The sequence below is a fragment of the Oncorhynchus keta genome, chromosome 4 (assembly GCF_023373465.1).
Source record: "Oncorhynchus keta strain PuntledgeMale-10-30-2019 chromosome 4, Oket_V2, whole genome shotgun sequence".
Taxonomy (NCBI): domain Eukaryota; kingdom Metazoa; phylum Chordata; class Actinopteri; order Salmoniformes; family Salmonidae; genus Oncorhynchus; species Oncorhynchus keta.
In genome coordinates, this window is record NC_068424.1 from 85500253 (window position 1) to 85511645 (window position 11393).

Here is an 11393-nt window from a genome sequence, read left to right on the forward strand (position 1 = left end):
CAGTAACGCTCATTCCTTCGACGATAAACGCGACCATCCCCCTGGTGAGACAAAACTGTGACTAATCAGAAAAGAGCACATTTTGCCAGTCCTGTCTGGTCCATCAACAGTGAGTTTGTGCCCTCAGTCCAGCCTCTCTCAGCCTATTGCGGACAGTCTGAGCACTGATGGATGGGTTGTGCTTTCCTGGTGTAACTCAGGCAGTTGTTGTTGCCATCCTGTACCTGTCCCGCAGGTGTGATGTTCTGATGTACCGATCCTGTGCAGGTGTTGTTACACGTGGTCCGCCACTGCGAGGACGATCAGCTGTCCGTCCTGTCTCCCTGTAGCGCTTTCTTAGGCCTCTTACAGTACGGACATTGCAATTTATTGCCCTGGCCACATCTGCAGTACTCATGCCTTCTTGCCTAAGGCACATTCACACAGATGAGCGCATCTTTCTTTTGGTGTTTTTCAGAGTCAGTAGAAAGGCCTCTTTAGTGTCCTACATTTTCATAACTGTGACCTTAATTGCCTACCGTCTGTAAGCTGTTAGTGTCTTAAGGACCGTTCCACAGGTGCATGTTCATTAATTGTTTATGGTTCATTGAACAAGCATGGGAAACAGTGTTTAAACCCTTTACAATGAAGATATTTGGATTCGTATGAATTATCCTTGAAAGACAGGGTCCTGAAAAAGGGACGTTTCTTTTTTTGTAGAGTGTGCATAGTTTTTTTCCTTGAAAATTAATAAAGCTAATTTCATGTGGCACTTACACAATGTTTAATGCATGACAGTCTCAGAAAATTAAAACATCACTTTCCTTTTATTTAAGGTCACTGTCACAACTTACTTCTGGTACAAAGTCACCGAGACTTAGAAGGCCTTTGGAAATAATTGTTACATGTCTTCAAGGAGGCAAGAACTGTGAACAGCATGACAGAAGACCTCATCCAACATCAAGGTTTCATTTCCTGTTTGACATCACACAGGAAGTCAGCAGGAACATTGGAGAGCAGACAGACAGTCATGCAGGGATTTGATCAAAGACTGTGAGCTGAAGCCAGACTTCTGGAAAGCTCTCAATCTCAAGTAGATCTGAGAACATCAACCATACAGTAAGTGTGCTTCTTGATCAGAAGGTGTTTGCTTGGACGCAGGATTTCAGAACTTCCAAATAAATCTGTTGCACAAATTGTATATGAGGAACTAGTGGTGTGGATCAGCAAACTGAAATTACACAATAAAAAATAAAAACTATCTGCTCGACAGACGGAAGCAAAAACGTTGACAGTTTCAGCTGAAACCCTCAATCTTATCGTGAATGTCACAGCGAGAGAAGTAATTAGGGCACCAAGGGCTGCATCTCAATAATTTGTTCTTCTTTAACTGACTTACCAAGTTAAATAGAGCTTAAATAAAATAAAAACTATAAACAATGTAAGAAAGGGGAAAGTAGCAACACCGTGTCAGAGCGATAACAACACCGTGTCAGAGCAGTAACAACACCGTGTCAGAGCAGTAACAACACCGTGTCAGAGCAGTAACAACACCGTGTCAGAGCAGTAACAACACCGTGTCAGAGCAGTAACAACACCGTGTCAGGCTATAACAACACCGTGTCAGAGCAGTAACAACGCCGTGTCAGAGCAGTAACAACGCAGTAACAACGCCGTGTCAGAGCAGTAACAACACCGTGTCAGAGCAGTAACAACACCGTAGAGCAACACCGTGTCAGAGCAGTAACAACACCGTGTCAGAGCAGTAACAACACCAGGCTATAACAACACCGTGTCAGAGCTATAACAACACCGTGTCAGAGCAGTAACAACATCGTGTCAGAGCAGTAACAACACCGTGTCAGAGCTATAACAACACCGTGTCAGAGCTATAACAACACCGTGTCAGAGCAGTAACAACACCGTGTCAGAGCTATAACAACACCGTGTCAGAGCTATAACAACACCGTGTCAGAGCTGTAACAGAGCTATAACAACACCGTGTCAGAGCTATAACAACACCGTGTCAGAGCTATAACAACACCGTGTCAGAGCTATAACAACACCGTGTCAGAGCTATAACAACACCGTGTCAGAGCAGTAACAACACCGTGTCAGAGCTGTAACACCGTGTCAGAGCTATAACAACACCGTGTCAGAGCTATAACAACACCGTGTCAGAGCAGTAACAACACCGTGTCAGAGCAGTAACAACACTGTGTCAGAGCAATAACAACACCGTGTCAGAGCTATAACAACACCGTGTCAGAGCAGTAACAACACCGTGTCAGAGCAGTAACAACACCGTGTCAGAGCTATAACAACACCGTGTCAGAGCTATAACAACACCGTGTCAGAGCTGTAACACCGTGTCAGAGCTATAACAACACCGTGTCAGAGCTATAACAACACCGTGTCAGAGCAGTAACAACACCGTGTCAGAGCAGTAACAACACCGTGTCAGAGCTGTAACACCGTGTCAGAGCTATAACAACACCGTGTCAGAGCTATAACAACACCGTGTCAGAGCAGTAACAACACCGTGTCAGAGCAGTAACAACACCGTGTCAGAGCAATAACAACACCGTGTCAGAGCTATAACAACACCGTGTCAGAGCAGTAACAACACCGTGTCAGAGCAGTAACAACACCGTGTCAGAGCAGTAACAACACCGTGTCAGAGCTATAACAACACCGTGTCAGAGCTATAACAACACCGTGTCGGACCAGTAACAACACCGTGTCAGAGCTATAACAACACCGTGTCATAGCTATAACAACACCGTGTCAGAGCTGTAACAACACCGTGTCAGAGCAGTAACAACACCGTGTCAGAGCAGTAACAACACCGTGTCAGAGCAGTAACAACACCGTGTCAGAGCTATAACAACACCGTGTCAGAGCAGTAACAACACCGTGTCAGAGCAGTAACAACACCGTGTCAGACCAGTAACAACACCGTGTCAGACCAGTAACAACACCGTGTCAGAGGAGTAACAACACCGTGTCAGAGCAGTAACAACACCGTGTCAGAGCAGTAACAACACCGTGTCAGACCAGTAACAACACCGTGTCAGAGCAGTAACAACACCGTGTCAGAGCAGTAACAACACCGTGTCAGAGCTATAACAACACCGTGTCAGAGCTATAACAACACCGTGTCAGAGCAGTAACAACACCGTGTCATAGCTATAACAACACCGTGTCAGAGCTATAACAACACCGTGTCAGAGCAGTAACAACACCGTGTCAGAGCTATAACAACACCGTGTCAGAGCAGTAACAACACCGTGTCAGAGCTATAACAACACCGTGTCAGAGCAGTAACAACACCGTGTCAGAGCAGTAACAACACCGTGTCAGAGCTATAACAACACCGTGTCAGAGCAGTAACAACACCGTGTCAGAGCAGTAACAACACCGTGTCAGAGCAGTAACAACACCGTGTCATAGCTGTAACAACACCGTGTCAGACCAGTAACAACACCGTGTCAGACCAGTAACAACACCGTGTCAGAGCTATAACAACACCGTGTCAGAGCTATAACAACACCGTGTCAGAGCAGTAACAACACCGTGTCAGAGCTATAACAACACCGTGTCAGAGCAGTAACAACACCGTGTCAGAGCAGTAACAACACCGTGTCAGAGCAGTAACAACACCGTGTCAGAGCAGTAACAACACCGTGTCAGAGCAGTAACAACACCGTGTCAGAGCAGTAACAACACCGTGTCAGAGCAGTAACAACACCTTGTCAGAGCTATAACAACACCGTGTCAGAGCTGTAACAACACCGTGTCAGAGCAGTAACAACACCGTGTCAGAGCAGTAACAACACCGTGTCAGAGCTATAACAACACCTTGTCAGAGCTATAACAACACCGTGTCAGAGCTGTAACAACACCGTGTCAGAGCTGTAACAACACCGTGTCAGAGCAGTAACAACACCGTGTCAGAGCTATAACAACACCGTGTCAGAGCTATAACAACACCGTGTCAGAGCTGTAACAACACCGTGTCAGAGCAGTAACAACACCGTGTCAGAGCAGTAACAACACCGTGTCAGAGCTATAACAACACCGTGTCAGAGCAGTAACAACACCGTGTCAGAGCAGTAACAACACCGTGTCAGAGCAGTAACAACACCGTGTCAGAGCAGTAACAACACCGTGTCAGAGCAGTAACAACACCGTGTCAGAGCTATAACAACACCGTGTCAGAGCAGTAACAACACCGTGTCAGAGCAGTAACAACACCGTGTCAGAGCAGTAACAACACCGTGTCGGAGCAGTAACAACACCGTGTCAGAGCAGTAACAACACCGTGTCAGAGCTATAACAACACCGTGTCAGAGCAGTAACAACACCGTGTCAGAGCAGTAACAACACCGTGTCAGAGCAGTAACAACTGACTTGCCTCGTTAAATAAAGGTGAAATAAAGGTTGAAGGTTGAATGTTGAAGGTCATGACTGTCAGGATTTGGCCAGGGTTGTTCCGGTTTTTGGTCACTAGATGCCCCCATTGTGCCTTTTGACCTTTTGTTTTCCCTTGATCCCCATTATTATTTGCACCTGTGCCTCGTTTCCCCTGATTGTATTTAAACCCTTTGTTTTCCTCAGTCCTTTGCTCTGTGTTTGTATGTTAGCACCCAGCCCTAGTTCTCTGTGTACTCTTGTTGTTCCCGGTGGTCTCGCTTGTGGAATTCTGTTTTTTGTTCTTGTTTGTTTGTTTTTTGAGTATCTTTTGAGGCTTTTTTGTGCTTTACCTTCCACCTTGTGGATTTACCTTTTGTCTTGGAGGATTACCTTTGTTCTTGTGGAATTCCTTTTGAGGTTGTGGAGTTACATGTTTTCCTAAAGAACTTCACTTTTACTTCATTAAATACACCGTCTCAAGTACTGCTGTGTCTGCCTCATCTTCTGGGTTCTGCCAACTATTCGTGGCTCAGTTAAGTGACTGTTTCTCACTCCGGAGACCCGGGTTCGTAACCGAGTCCTGACAATGACTTTGCGTTAAGGATTTTAAGAAGGCCCAACATTCTTTTTTTTCAAGTGATACACACTAAAATGCACAGAAACAACAAAGAATTATCAGGTTTCACGCATCAGACACTTGTTTTACAAATAATACCAGTAGTACACCAATGATACACTAAACATTTACCATAGCCTTAGCCATTTACCATACCATAGCCATTTACCATAGGTAGACACACCAAAACATCTATTTTCTTTAGTTAGAGTGATAAAGCAAAGGATTTGTCAAGCTTTCATCGACGAGATGTTGTGTATGGAGAACACTTCATATCTTCATCTTTTCTTCATCTTTCCTCCATATGTTCTGCAGTGTTGCAAACTAGCTAGCATATGTTCTACAAACTAGCTAGCATATGTTCTACTCAAACTAGCTAGCATACTGTTCTACTCAAACTAGCTAGCATATGTTCTACTCAAACTAGCTAGCATAAACTGTTTCTACTCAAACTAGCTAGCATACTGTTCTAAAACTAGCTAGCATATGTTCTACTCAAACTAGCTAGCATACTGTTCTACTCAAACTCAAACTGTTCTACTAGCTAGCATACTGTTCTACTCAAACTAGCTAGCATACTGTTCTACTCAAACTAGCTAGCATACTGTTCTACTCAAACTAGCTAGCATATATCGTTCTACAAACTAGCTAGCAAACTGTTCTAGCTAGCATACTGTTCTACTCAAACTAGCTAGCATACTGTTCTAGCTAGCATAAACTAGCTAGCATACTGTTCTACTCAAACTAGCTAGCATACGTTCTCACGCAAACTAGCTAGCATACTCTAAAACTAGCTAGCATACTGTTCCACTCAAACTTGCTAGCATACGTTCTACTCAAACTAGCTAGCATACTGTTCTACTCAAACTAGCTAGCATACGGAACGTGTTCTACTCAAAATAGCTAGCATACGGAACGTGTTCTCCTCAAAATAGCTAGCATACGGAACGTGTTCTACTCAAAATAGCTAACATATACGAAACGTGTTCTACTATTAAAACTAGCAAACATACGGAACAACTTTCTACAAAATGTGTCCTACCCGGTCGGTAAAAAGTACCAACCCCCTTCAACAGGCGTGTGGGGGAGTGTTCTTGAAATGTAACATCCAATCAAAACCTTGCCGTTGGGAACCATTCAAAACATTTTTGTAATACAACATTCTCCAGGCATCCAAGGGAGGTGTGACGACAATGTGATATTCGAGGCCATGCGAGACTAGTCTTGCCCGAATAAATGGCTCTGGTCCGGTCTATATCAGAACATTGTAATTGCTTTGCTTATTGGTCATGTGGATTATTGGCATGTACCTGTTGGTGGAAGATTAATATTTTATGTATCTCTAAATAAGGCATCAAAAGAGTGCCCCCCACCCCCCAGCTGATCATAGGCTCTGAGTCAAGGGAACTATATAGTCAGGCTCTGAGGCTAGGGAACTATATAGTCTGGCCCTGAGCCTAGGGAACTATATAGTCTGTCTCTGAGGCTAGGGAACTATATAAGTCTGTCTCTGAGCCAAGGGTACTATATAGTCTGGCTCTGAGGCTAGGGAACTATATGTTTTTCGCGACGTGGATCCTGTGTTCTGCCTTTCAAACAGGACAACGGAATGGATCCCATGCAGCGACCCAAAAAACGACTCCGAAAAAGAGGGAAACGAGGCGGTCTTCTGGTCAGACTCCGGAGACTGGCACATCGTGCACCACTCCCTAGCATTCTTCTCACTCAATGTCCAGTCTCTTGACAACAAGGTTGATGAAATCCGAGCAAGGGTAGCATTCCAGAGGACATCAGAGACTGTAACGTTCTTTGCTTCACGGAAACATGGCTCACTGGAGAGAGGCTATCGGAGGCGGTGCAGCCAGCGGGTTTCTCCACGCATCGCGCCGACAGAAACAAACATCTTTCTGGTAAGAAGAGGGGCGGGGCGTATGCCTTATGGCTAACGAGACATGGTGTGATGAAAGAAACATACAGGAACTCAAATCCTTCTGTTCACCTGATTTAGAATTCCTCACAATCAAATGTCGACCACATTATCTACCAAGAGAATTCTCTTCGATTATAATCACAGCCGTATATATCCCCCCCAAGCAGACACATCGATGGCTCTGAAACGAACTTTATTTGACTCTTTGCAAACTGGAATCCATTTATCCGGAGGCTGCATTCATTGTAGCTGGGGATTTTAACAAGGCTAATCTGAAAACAAGACTCCCTAAATTTGATCAGCATATCGATTGTGCAACCAGGGGTGGAAAACCTTGGATCATTGTTACTCTAACTTCCGCGACGCATATAAGGCCCTCTATACTCTACTCTATCCTGTACTGCATCCTTATGTAATACATGTATCACTAGCCACTTTAACTATGCCACTTTGTTTACATACTCATCTCATATGTATATACTGTACTCGATACCATCTACTGTATCTTGCCTATGCTGCTCTGTACCATCACTCATTCATATATCTTTATGTACATATTCTTTATCCCCTTACACTGTGTATAAGACAGTAGTTTTGGAATTGTTAGTTAGATTACTTGTTGGTTATTACTGCATTGTCGGAACTAGAAGCACAAGCATTTCGCTACAATCGCATTAACATCTGCTAACCATGGGTATGTGACAAATAAAATTAGATTTGATTTGAAGTCTGTCTCTGAGCCAAGGGAACTATATAGTCTGGCTCTGAGGCTAGGGAACTATATAGTCTGGCTCTGAGCCTAGGGAACTATATAGTCTGGCTCTGAGCCTAGGGAACTATATAGTCTGGCTCTGAGCCTAGGGAACTATATAGTCTGGCTCTGATGCTAGGGAACTATATAGTCTGGCTCTGAGGCTAGGGAACTATATAGTCTGGCTCTGAGTCTAGGGAACTATATAGTCTGGCTCTGAGTCTAGGGAACTATATAGTCTGGCTCTGAGGCCTAGGGAACTATATAGTCTGGCTCTGAGGCTAGGGGACTATATAGTCTGGCTCTGAGGCTAGGGAACTATATAGTCTGGCTCTGAGGCTAGGGAACTATATAGTCTGGCTCTGAGTCTAGGGAACTATATAGTCTGGCTCTGAGTCTAGGAAACTATATAGTCTGGCTCTGAGTCTAGGGAACTATATAGTCTGGCTCTGAGGCTAGGGAACTTATAGTCTGGCTCTGAGTCTAGGGAACTATATATAGTCTGGTTCTGAGTCAAGGGAACTATATAGTCTGGCTCTGAGTCAAGGGAACTATATAGTCTGGCTCTGAGGCAAGGGAACTATATAGTCTGGCTCTGAGGCAAGGAACTATATAGTCTGGCTCTGAGGCTAGGGAACTATATAGTCTGGTTCTGAGTCAAGGGAACTATACAGTCTGGCTCTGAGTCTAGGGAACTATATAGTCTGGCTCTGAGGCTCTGAAGGGAACTATATAGTCTGGCTCTGAGGCTAGGGAACTATATAGTCTGGTTCTGAGTCCAGGAACTATATAGTCTGGCTCTGAGCCTAGGGAACTATATAGTCTGGCTCTGGAGTCTAGGGAACTATATAGTCTGGCTCTGAGTCTAGGGAACTATATAGTCTGGCTCTGAGGCTAGGGAACTATATAGTCTGGCTCTGAGGCTAGGGAACTATATAGTCTGGCTCTGAGTCTAGGGAACTATATAGTCTGGCTCTGAGGCTGGGGAATATATAGTCTGGCTCTGAGGCTAGGGAACTATATAGTCTGGCTCTGAGTCTAGGGAACTATAGTCTGGCTCTGAGTCTAGGGAACTATATAGTCTGGCTCTGAGGCTAGGGAACTATATAGTCTGGCTCTGAGGCTAGGGAACTATATAGTCTGGCTCTGAGGCTAGGGAACTATATAGTCTGGCTCTGAGTCCAGGGAACTATATAGTCTGGCTCTGAGGCTAGGGAACTATATAGTCTGGCTCTGAGGCAAGGGAACTATATAGTCTGGCTCTGAGGCTAGGGAACTATATAAGTCTGGCTCTGAGTCTAGGGAACTATATAGTCTGGCTCTGAGTCTAGGGAACTATATAGTCTGGCTCTGAGTCTAGGGAACTATATAGTCTGGCTCTGAGTCTAGGGAACTATATAGTCTGGCTCTGAGGCTGGGAACTATATAGTCTGGTTCTGAGGCTAGGGAACTATATAGTCTGGCTCTGAGTCTAGGGAACTATATAGTCTGGCTCTGAGTCTAGGGAACTATATAGTCTGGCTCTGAGGCTAGGGAACTATATAGTCTGGCTCTGAGTCTAGGGAACTATATAGTCTGGCTCTGAGGCTAGGGAACTATATAGTCTGGCTCTGAGTCTAGGGAACTATATAGTCTGGCTCTGAGTCTAGGAACTATATAGTCTGGCTCTGAGGCTAGGGCACTATAGTCTGGCTCTGAGGCTAGGGAACTATATAGTCTGGCTCTGAGGCTAGGAACTACTATAGTCTGGCTCTGAGCCTAGGAAACTATATAGGCCAAATAATAAGTGTGATAATATGCTAATGTAAGAATAATAATTATATACACAGTTCAATGTACAAAAACAACTGAAACAGATGTCAGGCTTGGCCCTAAACATAACTGACATCCAATCCACAATTAGAATATACAATCTTGTTTCCATATCTTATCTTAAGTCCGTAACACACACACACACACACACACACACACACACACACACACACACACACACACACACACACACACACACACACACACACACACACACACACACACACACACACACACACACACACACACACACACACAATCATTCTCTCTCCACTTCATCTCGGAGTAAATCCACTCTTCCCTGCATTGCCTGGTGTTCTGCTATTCCTCACAGAGAGGAGGTTGGATCAGAGAGACAGGTGGAGACAGAAGGTGACAGAAGCTTTTAGTGTTAGTAATAAAAAAAAATATTGATTTAACAGAGAGATCTGTGGCTTAGCTTGAACCATCAGATACCGCTAGTGGAGATTGGGACATTTGATTCCCTGGGTGAACACTTACTGAAGGATGGTTCTATTATCTCTGCTGCCTGCCTGGCACACATAAGGACATTTTCTCTAACTAGTTTTTAAAAATGTTTTTCTAAAGGAACATAATATATTGCCTAGTTGGAGACATTTTGCTCCTAAATATTTTGCTGTGTGACCTGGCATTATGACTTGGCAGCACCAGTGTGACCTGGCATTATGACTTGGCAGCACCAGTGTGACCTGGCATTATGACTTGGCAGCACCAGTGTGACCTGGCATTATGACTTGGTAGCACCAGTGGGCAAAAAATCGAAGATACACTACAAGACCAAAAGTCGTGGGCACCTGCCGTTCCAACATCTCATTCCAAAGTCATGGGCATTAATATGGAGTTGTTCCCACCTTTTTCTGCTATAACAACCTCCACTCTTCTGGGAAGGCTTTCTACTAGATGTTGGTACATTGCTGCTATAACAGCCTCCACTCTTCTGGGAAGGCTTTCCACTAGATGTTGGAACATTGCTGCTATAATAGCCTCCACTCACCTAGGAAGGCTTTCCACTAGATGTTGGAACATTGCTGCTATAACAGCCTCCACTCTTCTGGGAAGGCTTTCCACTAGAAGTTGGAACATTGCTGCTATAACAGCCTCCACTCTTCTGGGAAGGCTTTCCACTAGATGTTGGAACATTGCTCCTATAACAGCCTCCACTCTTCTGGGAAGGCTTTCCAGTAGATGTTGGAACATTGCTGCGGGACTTGCTTCCATTCAGCCACGAGCATTAGTGAGGTCGGTATTGATGTTGGGGGTGATTAGGCCTGGCTCGCAGTCGGTGTTCCAATTCATCTCAAAGGTATTCAATGTGGTTGAGGTCAGGTCATTTTTGAAAAAAATAATTTTGTATGGGATCATGCATTGTGCAAAGGGGGCATTGTCATGCTGAAACAGGAAAGGGCCTTCCCCAAACGGTTGCCACAAAGTTGGAAGCACAGAATCATCTAGAATGTCATTGTGTGCTGTAGCGTCAATATTTCCCCTCACTTCAACTAAGGCCCGAACCATGAAAAACAGCCACAGACCATTATTCCTCCACCAAACTTTACAGTTGGCACTTTGCATTGAGGCAGGTACCGTTCTCCTGGCATCCACCAAAAACCAGATTAGTCCGTCGGACTGCCAGATGGTGAAGCGTGATTCATTCCTCCAGACAGCGCAATTCCAATGGTGGCGAAGCTTTTTACACCCACTCCAGCCAACGCTTGACAACGCTTGACATTGCGCATGGTGATTTTAGGCCTGTGTGCGGCTGCTCGACCATGGAAACCTTGACGAACAGTTCTTGTGTTGACGTTGCTTCCAGAGGCAGTTTGGAACTCGGTAGTGAGTGTTACAACCGAGGACAGACGATTTTTACACGC